Source organism: Patagioenas fasciata, chromosome W (assembly GCF_037038585.1).
Source record: "Patagioenas fasciata isolate bPatFas1 chromosome W, bPatFas1.hap1, whole genome shotgun sequence".
Classification (NCBI taxonomy): domain Eukaryota; kingdom Metazoa; phylum Chordata; class Aves; order Columbiformes; family Columbidae; genus Patagioenas; species Patagioenas fasciata.
Window position 1 is genome coordinate 36,383,186 of NC_092559.1, and position 20,810 is coordinate 36,403,995.

Consider the following 20,810-nt stretch of genomic DNA (forward strand, 5'->3'; position numbering starts at 1 on the left):
AAGCTGCATCCCGTAGTCTGAGGGGAATGAAGAAAGATTTCAAGACCTTGGGAAGGTTGGTGAAAGCGTCTGGGGCACAAGTGATTTTTCTCTTTCCTCCTTCCATTTTTGGGTGATGACATGCGATGGAATAGAAAAATTCAGTCCATAAATTATTTGCTACAAGACTGGTGCTACAGGCAAGGCTTTGGATTCTTTGATAATGGCTGGTTTTATAAGACACCAGTCCAGACAGTGATACGTGGGATAGGTTTATCTCACAGGGGCAAAAGGATGCTGGGAAAGGAATTAACAGGGCTCATTTGGAGAGCTTTAAACTAGATTCGAAGGAGGATGGGGTTGTAGCTGGGCTTGCACCAGTGGGGCAGCACTCTAGTATTGATAAAGACCGGGAGGCCTCCCACTCCCCTTGGGTGAAATCGGTGTACTCAGCTCACTCCCTGAAATGCCTGTGCACCAATACACACAGCATGGGAAATAAGTAGGAGGAGTTAGAAACCTGTGTTCGGGCAGGAGATTATGATCTGGTGGCAATCACAGGGACATGGTGGGACAGCTCACATGACTGGAATATGGTCATGGATGGTTATGTCCTCCCCAGGAAAGACAGGACAGCCAGGCAAGGTGGTAGAGTTGCTCTTTACGTGAGAGAGCAACTACAATGTATTGAGTACTGTCCAGGGGCAGATGAGGAGCAAGTTGAGAGTCCGTGGGTGAGAATTAAGGGGCAGGCTGGCAGGGGTGATACTGTTGTGGGTGTCTATTATAGGCCACCAGATCAGGGTGAAGAAATTGACAAGGCCTTCTACAGGCAGCTGGGAGCAGCCCCACAGTCACAGGCCATGGTTGTTGTGGGGGATTTTAACTACCCTGCTGTTTGCTGGAAGGACTACTCAGCCAGACATCCACAGCGCAGGAAGTTCCTCCAGTGCATTGACGATAACTTCCTGATGCAAATGGTGGATGAGCACACTAGGAGAGGAGCACTGCTGGATCTCATCCTCACTAACAAGGAGGGTCTGGTTGAAGCAGTAAAGGTTGAGGGCTGCCTTGGTTGCAGCAAGCATGAGATGATGGAGTTCAGGATCTTGTGTGGCAGGAACAGAATACCAAGCAGAATTGCAACCCTGGATTTCAGCAGGGCCAACTTTGGCCTTTTAAAACAATTGCTAGGGGAAATCCTGTGGGCAAGGGTACTTGAAGGTAAAGGGGCCCAAGATAGTGGGCTAGCAATCAGGGGCTGCTTCTTCCAAGCTCAAGAGCAGAGCATCCCGACACATAGGAAGTCAAGGAAGGGAGCCAGAAGACCTGCATGGTTAAACAGGGAACTGTTGGGCAAGCTCAAGTGAAAGAGGAGAGTTTACAGATCATGGAAGGAGGGGCTGGCCACTTGGGAAGAATATAAGGCTGTTGTCAGAGGATGTAGGGAGGCAACTAGGAAAACTGAGGCCTCCTTAGAATTAAACCTTGTGAGAGGGGTCAAGGACAGCAGAAAGATCTTTTTCAAATACGTGGCAGATAAAACTAACACCAGAGGCAATGTAGGCCCACTGATGAATGGAGTGGTTGCCCTGGTGACAGAAGATACAGAGAAGGCAGAGTTACTGAATGCCTTCTTTGTCTCTGTCTACTCTGCCAGAGGCTGTCCTGAGGAGCCCCGTACCCCTGAGGCCCCAGAGGAAGGCAGGACAATGGAGGAGTCTACCTTGATTGATGAGGACTGGGTTAGGGAGCAATTAAGCAATCTGGATATCCATAAATCCATGGGTCCGGATGGGATGCACCAGTGGATACTGAGGGAGCTGGCTGAAGTTATTGCTAGGCCACTCTCCGTCATCTTTGCTAAGTCATGGGAGACAGGAGAGGTGCTTGAAGACTGGAGGAAAGCAAATGTCACTCCAGTCTTCAAAAAGGGCAAGAAGGAGGACCCAGGAAACTACAGACCAGTCAGCCTCACCTCCATCCTTGGGAAGGCAATGGAACAACTTATCCTTGGTGCCATCTCAAGGCATATCAAGGATAAGAGTGTCATTAGGGGCAGTCAGCATGGCTACACCAAGGGCAAGTCATGCTTAACCAAACTCATAGCCTTTTATGAGGACATAACGAGGTGGATAGATGATGGCAAAGCTGTGGATGTGGTCTACCTTGATTTTAGTAAAGCATTTGACACAGTCTTCCACAGCATCCTTGCTGCTAAACTGAGGAAGTGTGGTCTGGACAATCAGGTACTGAGGTGGACTGTGAACTAGCTGAAGGAAAGAAGCCAGAGAGTCGTGGTCTGTGGGACAGAGTCTAGTTGGAGGACTGTATCTAGTGGAGTGCCTCAAGGGTCAGTACCGGGACCAGTACTATTCAATATATTTGTCAATGACTTGGATGAGGGAATAGAGTACACTGTCAGCAAGTTTGCCAATGACACCAAACTGGGAGGAGTGGCTGACATGCCAGAAGACTGTGCTGCTATCCAGGGAGACCTGTACAGGCTGGAGAGTTGGGCAAGGAAAAATTTAATGAAATATAACAAGGGCAAGTATAGAGTCCACCACTGATCACAACCCTCTGAGCTCTGCCATCCAGCCAGTTCGTGATCCATTTCACAGGCTATCAGGTTGGTCAAACATGATTTCCCTTTGGTGAACCCATACTGACTACTCCTGATAACCTTCTTTTCCTCCACGAGCTTGGAGATGACATCCAGAATGAGCTGTTCCATCACCTTTCCAGGGATGGACGTGAGGCTGACTGGCCTGTAGTTTTCTCAGTCATCCTTCTTGCTGTTTTTGAAGACTGGAGTGACATTGGCTTTCCTACAGTCCTCAGGCACCTCTCCTGTTCTCCAAGACCTTTCAAAGATGATGAAAAGTGGCTTTGCAGTAACATCTGCCAACTCTCTCAGCACTCATGGGTGCAACCAATCGGGGCCCATGGATTTGGGGATGTCCAGTTTGTGTAGACAATCTCTAACCTGTTCTTCCTCAATCAAGGAAAAGTCTTCCTTTTGCCTGACTTGCTCTTCTGTCTCTAGGGTCTGGAATACCTGAGGGCCAGTTTTAGCAGTAAAGAAGGAAGCGAAGGAGGCATTCAGTAACTTTGCCTTCTCTGTATTATCCATCACCAGTACATCCTCCTCATTCAGCTGCAGACCTACATTTTCTCTAACCTTCCTTTTGCTGCTGATATACTTGAAGAAGCCCTTCTTGTTGTCTTTGACCTCCCTGGTCAGATTTGCTTCCAAGTGGAGCTTGGCCTTCCTCACTGCATCCCTGCATACTCTAACATCTTCTTTGTCTTCCTCCCAGGTGGTCTGTCCCTTTCTCCACATGTCATAAACATCCTTCTTCCACCTGAATTTTGACTGGAGTTCCTTACTCATCCATGCTGGCTTTTTACTCCCTTTACTTGATTTTTCCGTATAGGGATGCATCAGTATTGGCCTTGGAGGAAGCAATGTTTGACTATTTAGCCAGCTTTCTTGTACCCCCTGACCTTCTATAGCCCTATCCCATGGTATTCTTCCAAGTAGAACCTTGAAGACACCAAAGTTCGCCCTGCTGAAGTCCAAGGTTTTAGTCCTACTTATTTTACTGCTTCCTCCACCATCCTGGTTTTGTTAAAAGCAAGACCAGTTCTCTTTTAGTGAATTTCCTCTCAGCTAAGTGCCTTCTAAGTGCCTGCATATTTTTCTTGGATACTGTGCTTGGTGCTGATAAGAGGACCAATGGAATGCTGAAAAAGCTCGTGTTTAGATATATTACTATGGTAACCAAGGTTAACTGCTAACAGGACATATTTGGAAGGAGGGGCAGACGGAACAGGTGACTAAAACTGACCAACTGAGTATTCCATCCCATAATCGTCATACCCCTATATAAGAGAGTGATCACAAGGGTCTAGTGCTCTTCGACCATGGTCGGCATCTGAAGAGCACCCTGTCTGTCTGCCTGCAATCTGGAAGGCCTCAGGACCTGCATCCCTGAAATCCAGTTTCCAGTTTGCTGTGAAGTTCCACCCATGACTTCCGGGTGCCTGCCCTACAGCTGCTGGAGCCACATCAGCTACACCCACCCAGCTCAACCACTGCAGGAGTGACGCCAACTCCATATCAAGCATTCAAGACTGGTTTTGTATATTTTGTATATATTTTCTATTTATTAGTAGCATTACTAAAACCCTTTAAAACCTTCCAACTTGAAGTCTAAATCTCTCTTCCTTCCTTCTTATCTTCCTTATTATCTTTCCGATCTAAAGGAGAGGGTGGATGGAGGGTGAGGAGGTAACAGAGAGTGTCTGCCATGGTTTATTGTTGCCAGTGCCTTAAACCTTGACATCCACGCAGGATCCTGAACTCCACCATCTCATCATTGCTGCAGCTGAGGCTGCCCCCAACCGTGACATCTCCAACCATTTCTTCTTGGTTTGTCAGGACAAGGTCCAGCAGCACACCTCTCCTCGTTGCCTCCTCCACCATCTGTGTCAAAAGGTTGTCACCAATGATCATAGAATCATAGAATCACAGAATCATTTATGTTGGAAGAGACCCTCAGGATCACTGAGTCCAACCATAACCTAACTCTAGCACTAAACCATGTCCCTAAAAACCTCATCTATATGCCATTTAAACACCTCCAGGGATGGTGACTCCACCACTTCCCTGGGCAGCCTGTTCCAATGCTTCACAACCCTTTCCGTGAAGAATTTTTTCCTAATATCCAATAAAACCTCCTCCAGTGCAACTTGAGGCCATTTCCTCTTATCCTATCACTTGCTACTTGGGAGAAGAGACTAACACCCTCCATACTACAACTTCCTTTCAGGTAGTTGTAGACAGCGACAAGGTCTCCCCTCAGCCTCCTTTTCTCAAGGTTAAACAGCCCCAGTTCCCTCAACTGCTCCTCATATCACCTATGCTCCAGGCCCCTCACCAGCTTCTTCGCCCTCCTCTGCACTCTCTCTAGTACCTCAATGTCCTTCTTATGATGAGGGGCCCAAAAGAGAACACAATACTCAAGGTAGGGCCTCAGCATTGCTGAGTATAGTGGCACAATCGCTTCTCTAGTTCTGCTGGCCACACTATTCCTGATACAAGCCGGGATGCTGTTGGCCTTTTTGGCCACCTGGGCACACTGCTAGCTCACATTCAGCCGGCTGTCAATCAACACCCCCAGATCCTTTTCTGCCAGGCAGCTTTCCAGCCACTCTTCCCTGAGCCTGTAGTGCTGCCTGGGGTTGTTATGACTCAAGTGCAGGACCCAGCCTTTGGCCTTGTTGAACTATATACAATTGGCTTCAGCCCAACAATCCAGCTGGTCCAGATCCCTCTGTATGGCCTTCCTACCCTCCAGCAGATCAACACTGCTACCCAGTTTGGTGTCATCTGCAAACTTACTGAGGGTGCGCTCAATCCCCTCATCCAGATCATTGATAAAGAGATTAAACAGAACTGGCTCCAATACTGAGCCCTGGGGAACACCACTTGTGGCCGACTGAATTTGGTTCAGTTCACCACGACTCTTTGGGCCTGGCCCTCCAGCCAGTTCTTTATCCATCACCGAGTACTCCCATCCAGGCCATGAGCTGCCAGCTTCTCCAGGAGAATGCTGTGGGATACGGTGTCAAAGGCTTTAATGAAGTCTAAGTACATAACAGGCTGGAGAGTTGAGCGGGGAAAAATTTAATGAAATATAGCAAGGGAAAGTGTAGAGTATTGAATCTGAGCAGGAACAACCCCAGGTTCGGGTATAAGCTGGGGACTGACCTGTTAAGAGAGCAGCTTAGGGGAAAGGGACCTGGGGGCTCTGGTAGACAGCAGGATAACCATGAGCCAGCACTGTGCCCTTGTGGCCAAGAAGACCAATGGCATCCTGGGATGTATTAGAGGGGGGTGGCTAGTAGGTCCAGAGAGGTTCTCCTTCCCCTCTACTCTGCCCTGGTGAGACCACATCTGGAATATTGTGTCTATTTCTGGACTCCTCAGTTCAAGAAGGACAGGGAACTGCTGGAGAGAGTCCAGTGCAGAGCCACAAAGATGATTAAGGGAGTGGAGCATCTCCCTTATGAGGAAAGGCTGAGGGAGCTGGGTCTCTCTAGCTTGGAGGAGACTGAGGGGTGACCTCATTAATGTTTACAGATATCTAAAGGGTGAGTGTCACGAGGATGGAGCCAGGCTCTTCTCTGTGACAACCAATGATAAGATAAGGGGCAATGGGTATAAACTGGAACACAGGAGGTTCCATTTAAATTTGAGAAGAAACTTCTTCTCAGTGAGGGTGACAGAGAACTGGAACAGGCTGCCCAGGGAGGTTGTGGAGTCTCCTTCTCTGGAGACATTCAAAACCCGCCTGGACACCTTCCTGTGCAACCTCATCTAGGTGTTCCTGCTGTGGCAGGGGGATTGGACTAGATGATCTTTTGAGGTCCCTTCCAATCCCTATCATTCTGTGATTCTGTGATCCACAGCCTTTCCCTCATCTACTAGTTGGATCACCTTGTCACAGAAGGAGATCAAGTTGGTCAAACAGGACCTGCCTTTCATAAACCCATGTTGACTGGGCCTGATCAAATGTTTCTCTTCTAAGTGCTGTGTGATGTTACTTAAGATCATTCACTCCATTACCTTGCCCGGCACCAAGGTTAGATTGACAGGTCTTAGTTCCCTGGATCCTCCTTCCAGTCCTTCTTGTAGATGGATGTCACATTAGCCAACTTCCAGTCAACTGGGACCTCCCCAGTTAGCCAAGATAGATAGATAGCTGAAAGTTAGCTTATAGATAATGGAAAGTGGCTCAGTGATCACCTCCGCCAGCTCCCTCAGCACCCTTGGGTGTATCCCATCTGGCCCCATAGACTTGTGAGTGTCCAAGTTGTGTAGCAGGTCGCTAACCATTTCCCCTTTGATTATTTGGGCTTCATTCTGCTCCCCATCCCTGTCTTCTGGCTCAGGGGGCTGAGTACCTGGAGCACAACTGTTCTGACTATTAAAGACTGAGGCGAAGAAGGCATTTAGTACCTCAGCCTTTCCCTCATCCTCTGTCACTATGTTTCCCTCTGCATCTATCAGGGGATGGAGATTTTCCTTAGCCCTCCTCCTGTTGCTAATGTATTTATAGAAACATTTCTTCTTGCCTTTCACAGTCCTAGCCAGGCTCAGCTCTAGTTGGGCTTTGGCCCTTCTGATTTTCTCCCTGCATAACCTCACAGAATTCTTGTATTCTTCTTGAGTGGCCTGCCCCTCCTTCCAAAGGTTATAAATATTCTTTTTCTTCCTAAGTTCCAGTTGCAGCTGTCTATTCAGTCAGGCTGGCCTTCTTCCCTGCCGGCTTGCCTTCTGGCACACAGGGACAACCTGCTCCTGCACCTCTGAGATTGTGGGAATAGCAAGACGTGTGATAAAGGAAGATGGATACTAACATGACCATCCAGACGGTCAAAAAAGAAATAATACTAACATGAATAAATCACAGGAATTAGTCAAAATATAAAGGGCCTTGGACGAGTTGTACTGAAGTATGTTTTTCATAATTGTAAGGAGTGATAGCCCAGGCTCTTGAGAATGGTATCTCAGGCAGGAAAACCACCCCCAAGTATATGTGACGTGTGAATGATGTTGGGCCTGGTCTGTGAATTTGTGGGAACGTGACTGAAAACAGACGCAACACGAGTGTGGTATGTTTGGAATAACAATTATTGAAAAAACATCCTGTCTAACTTCTTAGTCCAGGCCCATATCTGTAAACCTATAAATTGTGGATGATTAATAAAGAGGGCCTTAGCCTGACTCAGCTCTCTCTGTTCTGCCTGGCTCTGTGCTCCCTCCTGAACACAACCTCTGCCTGTGTGTGTGTCTTTGTCTGCATCTCCGTGTGCGTCGTTCCTCATTGCCGCATAAGATTACCTTCTTGAAGAGAGACCAGCCTTTCTGGACTCCTTTGTCCTTCAGGACTATCTCCCAAGGGACTCTGCCAACCAGCCTTCTGAACACATCAAAGTCTGCCCTTTGGAAGTCCAAAGTAGCAGTTCTGCTGACCACCCTTCTAACTTCTCCAAGGATAGTAAACTCAATCATTTCATGATCACTATACCCAAGGCGACCTCCAACCGACACGTTGCCCATGAGTCCTTCTCTATTTACAAACATCAGATCCAGTGGGACTCCTTCCCTGGTAGGCTCACTAACCAGCTGTGTTAGGAAGTTGTCCTCCATGCTGCCTGCAAAATATTTCATCTGCCTCTACATCCTGGCTGAGTGATCTGTAACAGACCCCCACCAGGATGTCTGCCTTGTTGCCCTTCCCCTTGATTCTCACCCACAGACACTCAACCCTATCACCACCCTCCTCAAGTTCCAGACAATCAAAAACCTCCCTAACATACATCGCTACCCCACCTCCTCTCCTTCCTTGCCTATCCCTTCTGAAGAGTTTATAGCCATCCATTGCAGCGCTCCAATTATGAGAATCATCCCACCATGTTTCTGTGATTGTAGTGGTAGTAAATTCGACGAATCCAGACGCCGGCATAAGCTCTTTGATCGAACGGGCGGGCCGGGCGAGAGTAAGGAGTCTAATTCAATGTGAATTTACCATCCGTACTCTTTAATGAACTCTTAAACAACACTGAATATCAATGTCCCCGAGACCACGTTTTTCCAAGCCTTATATACTCTATACCAAAAGGCCATGCGGCAAGTGCAGGCTACAATTGGTTACACTCACAGTCACTCATCCCCCCCCACTATGGCGATTGGCTGCAGGGCACTGCTCACAGACTGTTCATGCGTAGCGGCAACGCCCCTCCTGCAGCCTGGGTCGAGGGCAGAGCAGCTTCTGTTTACTTTCCTTTTGTCTCTGGTGTCTCAGGGAAATCCTTCCGTGTAGCACAGCCGCATCAAGCCCTGGCTTGTTCACAGCACACAGCCAGAGACTCTCCACAATTCCTCCTTTTTTTTTTCTTTTTGGACAAGCCAGGATTGATTAGCTGTGTGTTCTAATCCTTTTTTGATATGTGATAAAAAACAACTTATACATAACATATAAATAACAACAACAATCAACGTAAACAGTGCACTTTGCAATAAACCTGAGGTATTCCATTGCCGTTTAAATATCGCAATGGATTGATTAAACAAATTCCAAGAACTTTGGTTTAAAGATACTCAACTTATAACAAACGATGTGCTGGGTGTTGATAAACTTACTCAAGAGGTAGTGGTGTTTAAAGATCTACTTATATAACTATAGTACGCATACATGTCACAGCTAAATCAATGCAAAGGTTACACCTCACTCTGTGACCTCCGAGGGTTCTGCTGCAGGGAGTTGACTTGGTTGAGTTTGTTTCAACTCCGGCTTTACTGCTCGGCTTGGAACCCACAATGGACCTTGATCTGTGGAGAGACACATATACCCTCTACCATTAAAAATAACAGGTACTGGTCCCTTCCACAATCCAGTGGTGGGATCACGATATCTCACCATGAATTCCGGTAAAGTGTTTTTCCTTCCTAGTCTGATCTGATAATGATGAATGATCACAGGAGGCTCCTCATGGTCTCCAGTTAGACATAAATAATTCAAGGTAAACAACACCTTTGCTAAACGCTGTTGACAATCTAACTCTTCCTGCTTCTGTTTGCTCAAATACCCTTTAATCATTTGATGTGCTCTCTCGATGATTCCTTGGCCTGTTGGGGAATGAGGTATACCTGTAACGTGTTTCACTCCCCATTTCATTAGAAAAGTTCTAACTTTCTGGCTAACATAGGCAGGGCCATTGTCTGTCTTAATCTTTTCTGGGACACCCATTACAGCAAAACAAGCTGTAAGATGTTTACATACATGTAGTGCTTTTTCTCCTGGTAAAGCAGTAGCCCATATCATTTTTGGAAAAGTATCGATTGTGACATGCACATATTTAAGTTTTCCGAATTCTGGCACATGTGTCACATCCATTTGCCATACTTCTAAGGCTTTTAAACCTCGAGGATTGACACCGATTCCTATACCTAACATCTGGCTTCCACACTGAGGACATGCCTGTACAATACTTCTTGCTTCATTTAAAGTTAAATCAAATTGTCTTTGGAGACCTCTGGCATTCTGATGAAAGCTCTCATGACTTTGTCTCGCTTGTTGGAATTTATCTGTTGGAGGCATGTGCTGTACTGAACTTACTAAACTATCTGCAATTTGATTTCCTTCACCTAGACCAAGATTCCATTGATGACTGCGGATGTGAATCACACAACAGGGTTCTTTTCTTTGATTTAAAATAGCTCTCAATTGTACAAACAATTTTCCTAATCGAGGATTATTCGATTGTCTTAACAGGGCATTTTCCATTCTGGGTATTACACCTGCTACATACAAAGAATCTGTGACAACATTTAAAGCAGATTTCAGCCAATTATTTAAGGCCCATATTACTGCCGTGAGCTCTAAAGTCTGCAATGAATCCTCTTTTGAACCTTCAATTAAATGCTGTTTCCATTGACTATTCTCTTGCCAGACACATGCTGCCTGGTGTCTTCGTTTTCCTGCATCTGTATATACTGTAAGGCCTTCAACAGGTTTTGCTTTTACTTTGCTTCTCTCTAACCACTGATTTGTTCTAAGGAATTGCCATAGTTTACCTTTTGGTTGTCGTGAATGTACCTTGCCTATAAATCCTAATAATGCATTCTGTATAGGCATCGAATGTCTCAGCCACCATTCTAAATCGGCTCCATTTATCGGAATACTGATGTCATCTGGTTCCTGACCGCTAATTTCTAATATTCGAGATCTTCCTTTTCGAATCAATTCTCCAATTGCTTCTGGTCTCGTTTGAATACTGAATTTTGGTTGGACACTGAGAAAAATCCACTCTAATAATCGCAAATCATTTTCTGTTTTCAATCTGACAGTGGCACAAAAGGAAGAATCTGTAGCAACATCTATGGGGAATTCCCCGTTTTTGTTTTGCCACTGGCAGATGATTGCACACGGATGTTCTAGATTGCTAATAAGGAGGGAAATTGGTCGATCAGAAAGTCTTCGGCTAGACCAATTTGTCTGTACTTTTTGTATAATATCAGAAAGACATTTGAGATGCACGGACTCTAAGCTTATTTTCTTAGCTGGATCACCTCCTTTTAGAAGCGAAGTAAGAGGTGCTATATCATTGTTAGTAATGCCGACGCAATTTCTAATCCATTGTATGTCCCCTAACAATTTTTGGACATCATTTAATGTTTGTAAATCAGTATGTAATTCAATTTTTTGTGGACGAATCTGTGCATCACAAATGGACCAACCAAGGTATTTCCAAGGTGCAGACTTCTGAACTTTCTCTGGAGCTATGACCAACCCCTTTTCTTTGAGTTTGATCGTAATTTGGACTATGGAACTTTCTGTGAACTCAGCTTGTTGACAGAACAGAATATCATCCATATAATGATAAATAATTGTTTGTTTCCATGATGCACGAATAGGTTGAAGTGCCCATGCAACATACATTTGGCACAGTGTAGGAGAATTTTTCATACCTTGCGGTAGCACTACCCACTCATACCTTTTAGCTGGTTCCGCTTTGTTTACTGAAGGCAGTGTAAATGCAAAACGCTGTGTATCTTGTTCATGAAAAGGAATGGTAAAGAAACAATCCTTTAAATCTATAATTAGAATATGCCAATTTTCTGGTAACATTACAGGTGATGGTAATCCAGGCTGTAAAGCACCCATGGCTTGCATTTGATCATTTACCTTTCGCAAGTCATGTAATAATCGCCACTTTCCACTCTTTTTTGGTATTACAAAAATTGGGGTATTCCATGGACTAGTAGAAGGCTTGATATGGCCTGCAACTAATTGCTCTTCTACTAATTCACGTGCCTTTTGCAGTCACTCTTCTGTTAATGGCCACTGGTCAACCCAAACTGGGCTATCTGTTAACCAGGTCAATGGAAGGTTGGGCAACTGCTTTCCAGTGACCACTAAGGAAAAGGCAAAGTAGTTAACACAGCACCAAGTTGCCCCAAGACATCACGGCCAATAAGCGCCTCAAGGCTGCTTGGCAATTCCATTACATACACCCTAAGGGTAACACATTGACCTTCAGGGAAACTAATCGAAATGGGATCAACACTTATATTTGGAGTAGTTTGACCCCCTACTCCAGCTACAGTGGAAGAGATTGATTTTTGAAGTTTCCAATTTCGTGGCCATTTGAATTGACTAATGATGGAGACATCAGCTCCAGTATCAAGCATTGCATTTACCTCTACAACAACAGTAGAATCAGACTGAAATAGTTGCACACGTAACATGGGACGCTGAGTCATTGATGAGGTGAAGCAAACTGCAGGACCTGTCGATCCAAATCCTTTATCATGCCTTTGTGTTGAGGATGCTGGAGGAACTCCTGGAAGCATTGGTAGGCAGTTTTCCAGTGCTACTACCTGAGCTATTCTACTCCCAGAAGGAATAAAAATTGGCGGATGCAGAGTGTAGGCCAGGATTTGAACAGTTCCTGTGAAATCTGCATCAATTATACCTGGTATTACTATAAGACCTTTGATACTAGCAGAAGAACGGCCAATCAATAGGCCTCCAATGAGACTATCTTGTCGAAATAAAGGTCCTTTAGCATTAGTTGGTATTCTATGAATTGCAGTATTGGTCAATGTTATATCTACTGCTGTCTCCACATCAACTCCGAGGCTTCCTGCGGTGCTTGGCTTGTTGAGGTGAAAGAAGCCTGGTTCACGGTTGGTCACTGATTGTGATACAGGTTCGGAGATGTTCTTTGTGTCCGGTAGCTGCTGAACGTATACCATAGCTTGTGGTTGTTTGTTTTGCTTGCTGCAAAATTTTCCAATTGTGTGGTTCCCATACCGTTGTCTGAGTGTTCATATTTTGAATTACCGGTAGGGCTAATTTTGCTGGAGACCAATCACCTTCTAGGATGGCATCTTTGATGACCCCTGACCATCTGCCACGTCGGAGCTGTGGTTGGTCAGTAGAATCTATAGGCACCTTTGATTGCATTGTTTGTGAAGGGCAAGCCGGTTTTTGAAACTCAATTTGTTCCTTATTTTTCTCTACATTTGACACTCTTAAGTTGTTCAAGCTTGTTGGTAATAACTTGCAGTAACTGCTCTACTGCTTGGGGTGAGCCCAATGATGTAGGAGGAGGCTCACAAAAAACTTCCGCGGGTGCTTGCGGAGGCAAAGTTTGAGGCGGCCCCGGCCCCGGCGACGGCGCCGCGGCCGGGCCGGGCCGGGCCCCCACGTTTTTCTCGGAGGGAGGGGGGGCGTCCGGCTCGGGGCAGGGCAGAGGCGGAGCGGTAGGAGGAGGGCGGCACTCAGGGCCTCCCACATCCGGACAGTCGACCAGTTGCACTTCCGCCTTCTTGGCACATTGCCCCAGAGACTCGGAGGGGGAAACTTCCGGTTCTTTGTTTACGAGCCGCGCAGTTTCTAATCCGCGTTGCAGATCGGATTGTGAAAGTATTGGCTGAGCCGGGACCCCGCGACCACCCCGAACGGCAGGCAGACCCCACAGAGTAGCCCACAGGCCCCTCTTTTCTTTTGGACAAGTTTTATCAGTCCAGGTTTGTTCTGGGACAAGCGCCTCCGCGGCTCTTAGGGCGGCACGCTGTTCCGATTTCATAACTTCTAATGATTCTAATACGGTTTTCCACAATTCTCTCACAGCTTTAATTTCTTTCTCTTCTTCCTCTCTGATAGTTTTGTCCCACATAGTGTCCCCCACTGATCTCCATTCCGTTGGGGAAAACAAAAGTGGAACTTCTCCAAAGTGTCCCCACTTCTGAGCTAAAAAAATCAATGTGATTAGCTTTTCCTGTGACGATTCAATACCTCTCTTAGAGAGAATAGTCGTCAGCAGTGCCGCGGCTGTTTCAATATCCATTATCTTATCAGCGCGGTCTTAACGTAGGATGCGAGTGGCCAGCTCGACAGGTGCCCGTCTTTTGATATCGGACTAAGCACACTATCCCACACCCCGGCTTGGCTCCGTTTTTTATGAACGCTGCTTACCGCAGTAATTTCGATCCGGAGCGTTATGCTTTGCTAACGATCCATCCTTCTGCTACCATATGTAGATCCGGAGCGTTATGCTTTGCTAACGAACCATCCTCTGCTACCATTTGTAGTGGTAGTAAATTCGACGAATCCAGACGCCGGCATAAGCTCTTTGATCGAACGGGCGGGCCGGGCGAGAGTAAGGAGTCTAATTCAATGTGAATTTACCATCCGTACTCTTTAATGAACTCTTAAACAACACTGAATATCAATGTCCCCGAGACCACGTTTTTCCAAGCCTTATATACTCTATACCAAAAGGCCATGCGGCAAGTGCAGGCTACAATTGGTTACACTCACAGTCACTCATCCCCCCCCACTATGGCGATTGGCTGCAGGGCACTGCTCACAGACTGTTCATGCGCAGCGGCAACGCCCCTCCTGCAGCCTGGGTCGAGGGCAGAGCAGCTTCTGTTTACTTTCCTTTTGTCTCTGGTGTCTCAGGGAAATCCTTCCGTGTAGCACAGCCGCATCAAGCCCTGGCTTGTTCACAGCACACAGCCAGAGACTCTCCACATGTGATGGCAATTATATCACAGTTTTTCTGACTCCCAAGGGCTTCCAGCTCCTTCTGTTTGTTGCTCATGCTGCATGCATTTGTATTGATGCACTTCAGCTGAGTCATTGATTCCACTGGGTTGGCACACTGAAGGGCCTCGCTAGTACTACCCTCAGATACCGGCATGTCACCCTTGGGTGTGCCTCTGCCACACCTGGTTTCCTCCCCCTTCAAATCTTGTTTACAGTCCTCTCAATAAGTCCTTCTAACTCCTGCCCCAAGATCCTTTTCTGCTTTTGAGACAGGTGCATCCCATTTGTTGCTAGCAGGCCAGGTGCCATGTAAGCTGATTCATGATCAAAAATCCCAAAATTCTGCCAGTGACACCAGTCCTGCAGCCAGGTATTGATCTGCTGGGTCTTCCTGCATCTTTCCTCATCATACAATGCAGCTGTGGGGATAGAGGAGAACACTACTTGTGCTCCTGATCCCTTGACCAGTTGTCCCAAGGCCCTGAAGTCTCTCTTGATCATCTTTAGCTTTCCCTTTTCACTTTCATTATTGCCCACCTGAAAAATTATTAGTGGGTAGTAGTCTGAGGTCCTAACCAGGACAGGAAGTTTCCTTCTAACATCTTTAACCCTGGCCCCAGGGAGGCATCAGACTTCCCTAAGAAGTGGGTCTGGCCTGCATATACAGCCTTTTGTTCCCTTTAGAAGGGAGTCTCCTACAACCACAACCTGCCTTTTTTTCTTTGTGGGAGCTGTTTTGATGGAGGATGCAGGGTGACTTATTCTCTGCAGCACGTCCAACTCAGTGGAACTGACTCCCTCGATGTTGTTGTTTGGTTCCACTTACAAGGCCTCATACCTGTTTTACAAGAGAACCTGGGAGGATGGGGTGGTCACAGTAGGAACCCTCCTCATTCTGCACCAGACAGGAACTTGCTGCCATTTCTCCTAGTTCCTGAAGTTGCTGCGTTCCACATCCTGAGCCTCTTGCCTGTTGGACAGAGGCACCTGGGAAGGTGGGTTGGGTAGGGGGATGTTTCTCCTGCCAACCTTAGTGTGGACTTGTTTCTCTTCACCCCTTTCCCTTGACCTGCCTTCTTCAGTCAGGGAAGGGGAGGAGACAGGAATCCCTTGATCTTCTTTCTTGCTGGTGGTGGTCTTGCCCCCAGGCAGCCAGAGTTTGATCCCACCAGGATCTGTAGGAAACTCCTGGACTGGGCATGCTTAGCTGTGTTGCCTACCCAGCAGATGTCAGGGTGATTGAAGTCTCCCATGATGTTGAGGTTTTGATTGCGGGGTGGCAATAAAACCGTGGCAGATGTATTGTTAACCCCCTCTCCCCCCCTTCTCCCTTCAGCCCCTCTCTCTCCCCCCTTCCCACTAAGTACAGGTGATTGGGAGGGGAAAAAAGGACAGAGAGAAGAGAGTTGGAAAAATTAAAAATGTTTTACTAATGCTACTAATAAAAATAGAGAAAAATAGTACAAATTACACAAAACCAATCTTGAGAGTCCCAGCAACTGCTTTGGCACCTGAATTCCTGGATTGGACTCTGCAGCCAACCGGAACTGGATTCAGTCTGTCACTAGGCCTCAGTTCGCAGGGACGACTAGCAAGGTCCTCTCCTAATGCCGGCCATAAGGAAAAAGGGATGAGATCCTTGTGATCTCCCACTTTTATATGAAGTATTCACGTGAATGGAATGTTATACTCCATTGGTCAGTTTCTTGGTCACCTGTTTCTCATTGCCCCTCTCGTGAGATGTGAATCTGTTCTTTATCAATAACCTCGCATTCCATTGCTATGTCTACCAAAAATGTATCTGGTTTTCCAGGAAAATGCAGCTGATATGAAAGCTTTAGCTGACAGGCAAATTCACTAAAAGAGAAACTTGTTTTTAACAAAACCAGGACACATGAGAACCAGGGCATGTGTTTGTGAGGCTACTTCCAGCTGTCTGTAGAAAACTTCCTCTTCCTGATCAGGTGGCTTGTAGTAAACACCCACAACAGTATCACCCTTATTAGCTTGTCCCTTAATTTTTACCCATAGGGATTCAACTCACTCGTCAACCCCCCTCAGGCAGAGTTCAAGACATTCAAGTTGCTCTCTCACATAAAGTGCAACTCCTCCACCTCGCCTTGCTGGCCTGTCTTTCCTGAAAAGTACATAGCCCTTCATGACAACATTCCAGTCATGTGAGCTGTCCCACCACGTCTCCATGATAGCAATGGGTCCAGTCCTGTTCCACTTGTTCATCAGTGACCTGGATGAAGAGACCAAGTGCACCCTCAACAGTACTGACCCTTCCACTTTTTGCGACCAACACCCACAGTGGCATCTGTGCAGAAGATCAAGGATTATGTAAGCAAGCAATCCGGAAGCAAGAACTTGACATATACAAGCACTGGCAGCGCACCCACCACTGGAGGACTACTTTGCCCATCATTCTCATAGTGGAATCTGAGAACCAGAGGACTATTTCACCCATCATACACATTGTGGGATCTGAGAGTGGTGATATCTCTTTTTCTCCCTCTCTCTTTATTCTTTTGCTTTTATTTTTAATAAGTAATAAGTCATGTAAAGTATAAACCCCACAAGCATTGTAAATCTTTCTATTAGCAAATTATTTGCCATGTGAGCTGAGCCACAAAATAAAAGCCTTTGTTTATGGACTTCAGGTATTGAGTATATTCCAACCAAGGGGATCAACGAATCTGAGTCAAGGTATGTATGTGACACCACCCAACTTGGTGGCGTCTGCAAACTTACTTAGAGTGCACTCAATCCCCTCATCCAGATCACTGATAAAGATATTAAACAGAACTGGCCCCAATATTGAGCCCTGGGGATTACCACTTGTGACTGGCCACCAACTGGATTTAACTCCATTTACCACAACTCATTGGGCCCAGCCATCCAACCAGATTTTTATCCAGAGAAGAATATGCCCATCCAAGCCATGACCAGACAGTTTCTCCAGGAGAATGCTGTGGGAAAGTGTTAAAAGCTTTATTAAAGTCCAGGTAAACAAAATTTGCAGTGTCGCAGTTTAGCCCCAGTTCCACCCCCAGCCAGCAACTAAAACCATGTGCCACTTACTCACCCCTTCCCTGCCCTGGTAGGATGAGGAGGAGAATCAGGAAACAAAAGGCAAAACTTGTGGGATGGGATGAGGACAGTTTAACGGAACAGAGAAAACAAAACAAAACAAAGCAAAACAAAACCCACAACAATAACAATGACAATAGTGAAAGAACACACAAAGCGATGGATACACAACACAATCTCTCACCATGTGGCTGCAGCTCGCCTCCTCCCGACCACAGTCTGCGCCAAAACCTCCCCCTGTCCCGGACAGCAGCTCACTCCCTAAACACAATAGCACCAAATCGTGTGGTCCAGAGAGAACCGAGAGTGCCCCAGACTGTCACACTCCTGGCAGCGAGAGATTCAGTATATTCCACCCCTTATTCTATACCTTTTCTGTCATGCTCAGGTCTTAGACTTACCAATACATTTCAGTTAATTACTACAACTTTATATATATATGTGCACATAGATATTATTCCCTTAGTCCACAGCATCATCTCATCCCTCTAAAATGTTCATTAAGTCCACTTAGTCTGTGACTTTGTATTCTGTCTGTCAAGATGGTCTCCTGGGGCAAGAAAGATGGAGTGCCATGTTGGAGTGTTGCATTGTGGCATGCTACATCTGGAACTCATAGCTTGTGTATCTGATGTAGTTCATGCCTGTGGTTTGCAGGTCAAAGGTGTCAACCCTGAGGAGGTGGCTGGATGCCAGTTGTTGAAGACAGCTCTGGTTTCATGATTGCTGGGCTTTCTTCAGTTTTGTTGAAGTTCATTCTTCATTGACCTGAAAGGTACTTACTGAATACTGTTAGTATGGTGTATGGTATTATGGAGCAATTACCTGTGAGAGATGTGAGGGATTTTCTTGAGGTTGTTGTGTGGATGGGTTTCTATTAGATGGAGAATTATTTCTGAACTAACCAGGCTCAAAGGAATTTCAAGGTCAGCTCGAAAGCTGAAAACAAGACCTGCTGTGGGAGTGAGGCAGTTCTACAATAACAGGGCCTCAAGAAGATGTAAATCAACAGACCTATTAGCAGTGACTTGGGCGCATGGACAGCTCGTGAATATGGACAATATCCAATCAACTAATGCATGCTTGGAGTGTGGACGCGTGATCAGGAAATAACTGCATATATAAGGAGGCTTGTTTCTGTAATAAATGGCTTCGCTTGAATTCATATTGGATTGTGTGGAGTCCATGATTTTTCGCCCTCGCAAGTGGTGACCCCAACATGATCCATAAGGAGAATTTACGGAAGGGGGATGACCACTGCGGGGAGAGAGCCCCAGCTGGAACGGCGCGGCCGGACTGTGACCGGGACGCAGTCTGCAGGCAGCGTGACTCCTGATTGATCGCTACAGAAGCAACAGAGGAGGGATAAAGGATCTGATATCATTGCAACAGACACCCAAAGAGGTGAACAGCTGGGGGCGAGAGGAGATGGGGCAGAATATTTTTAAAGAAGAAGAAGAAATACTGCGGCTCCTCTCGCATATTCTAAGAGAGGGGTGAAGTATGAGGAGAGTAACCTCAAAAGACTATTAATCTGGTGCAGAGGCAATGGGTTTCCTGCTGATCAGTTAGGAGCTTTTCAAACAGAGATTTGGGAAAAAGTGGGAACTGTGTTGTGGAAGGCAATTAGTCGCAGTGAAAAAGATATTCTCGGCCTTGTAACCTCCTGGAAACTGATGATTACTACACTGAAGCAACTAAAATCTGAAAAGACTGTTATGAGCTTTAGTGACTCAAAACTTAAACTTGAACTTTGGGACGATATAGGGCAGAAATTATGGGATAAATTCAGCAATGGAGATAAAGAAGTTAAATCATTGGTAACTACATGGAATGTAGTTGGGTTGTTCCTACCCAGATGCAAGACTTGCTCTTGTTATATTTCATTAAATTTTTCCCTGCCCAACTCTCCAGCCTGTCCAGGTCTCGCTGGATGGCGGTGCGGCCTTCTGGTGTGTCAGTGACTCCTCCCAGCTTGGTGTCATCAGCAAACTTGCTGATAGTACACTCTATTCCCTCCTCCAAATCGTTGATGAATATATTGAATAATACAGGCCCCAGTACTGACCCCTGAGGCACTTCACTAGATACAGGCCTCCAACTAGACTCCACCCCATTGACCATGACTCTCTGGCTTCTTCCCTTCAGCCACTTCACAGTCCACCTCACTACCCGATCATCCAGACTGCACTCCCTCAATTTAGCTGTGAGGATACTGTGGGAGACTGTGTCAAATGCCTTATTCCAGTCAAGGTAGACCACGTCCACCTCTCTGCCATCATCCATCCATCTTGTTAGGTCCTCATAAAAGTCAATGAGGTTGGTCAAGCACAACTTCCCTTTGCTGAAGCCATGTTGACTGCCCCTAATGACCCTATTATCTCTGATATGCTTTGAGATGATACCAAGGATAAGTAGTTCCATCAGTTTCCCAGGGATGGAGGTGAGGTTGACTGGTCTATAGTTACCCAGGTCCTCCTTCTTGCCCTTTTTGAACACTGGAGTGACATCTGCTTTCCTGCAGTCCTCAGGCACCTCTCCTGTTACCCAAGACCTAGCAAAGATGATGGAGAGCGGTCCAGCAATGACCTCAGCCAGCTCCCTCAGCACCCACGGATGCATCCCATCCGGACCCATGGATTTATGGATGTCCAGATTGCATAACTGCTCCCTAACCCAGTCCTCATCAAACGAGGCAAACTCCTCCATTGTCCTGACTTCCTCTGGGGCCTCAGCAGTACGGGGCTCCTCAGGACAGCCTCTGGCAGAGTAGACAGAGACAAAGAAGGCATTCAGTAACTGTGCCTTCTCTGTATCTTCTGTCACCAGGGCACCCACCTCATTCATCAGTTTACCTACATTGGTTCTGGTGTTAGTTTTATCTGCCACGTATTTGAAAAAGCTCTTCCCGTTGTCCTTGACCCCTCTCACAAGGTTTAATTCTAAGGAGGCCTTAGTTTTCCTAGTTGCCTCCCTACACCCTCTGACAACAGCCTTATATTCTCCCCAAGTGGTCAGCCCCTCCTTCCATGATCTATATACTCTTCTCTTCCACTTGAGCATAACTTCATTCAGGCCACGATAGTCTACAGTTAGTCTCCA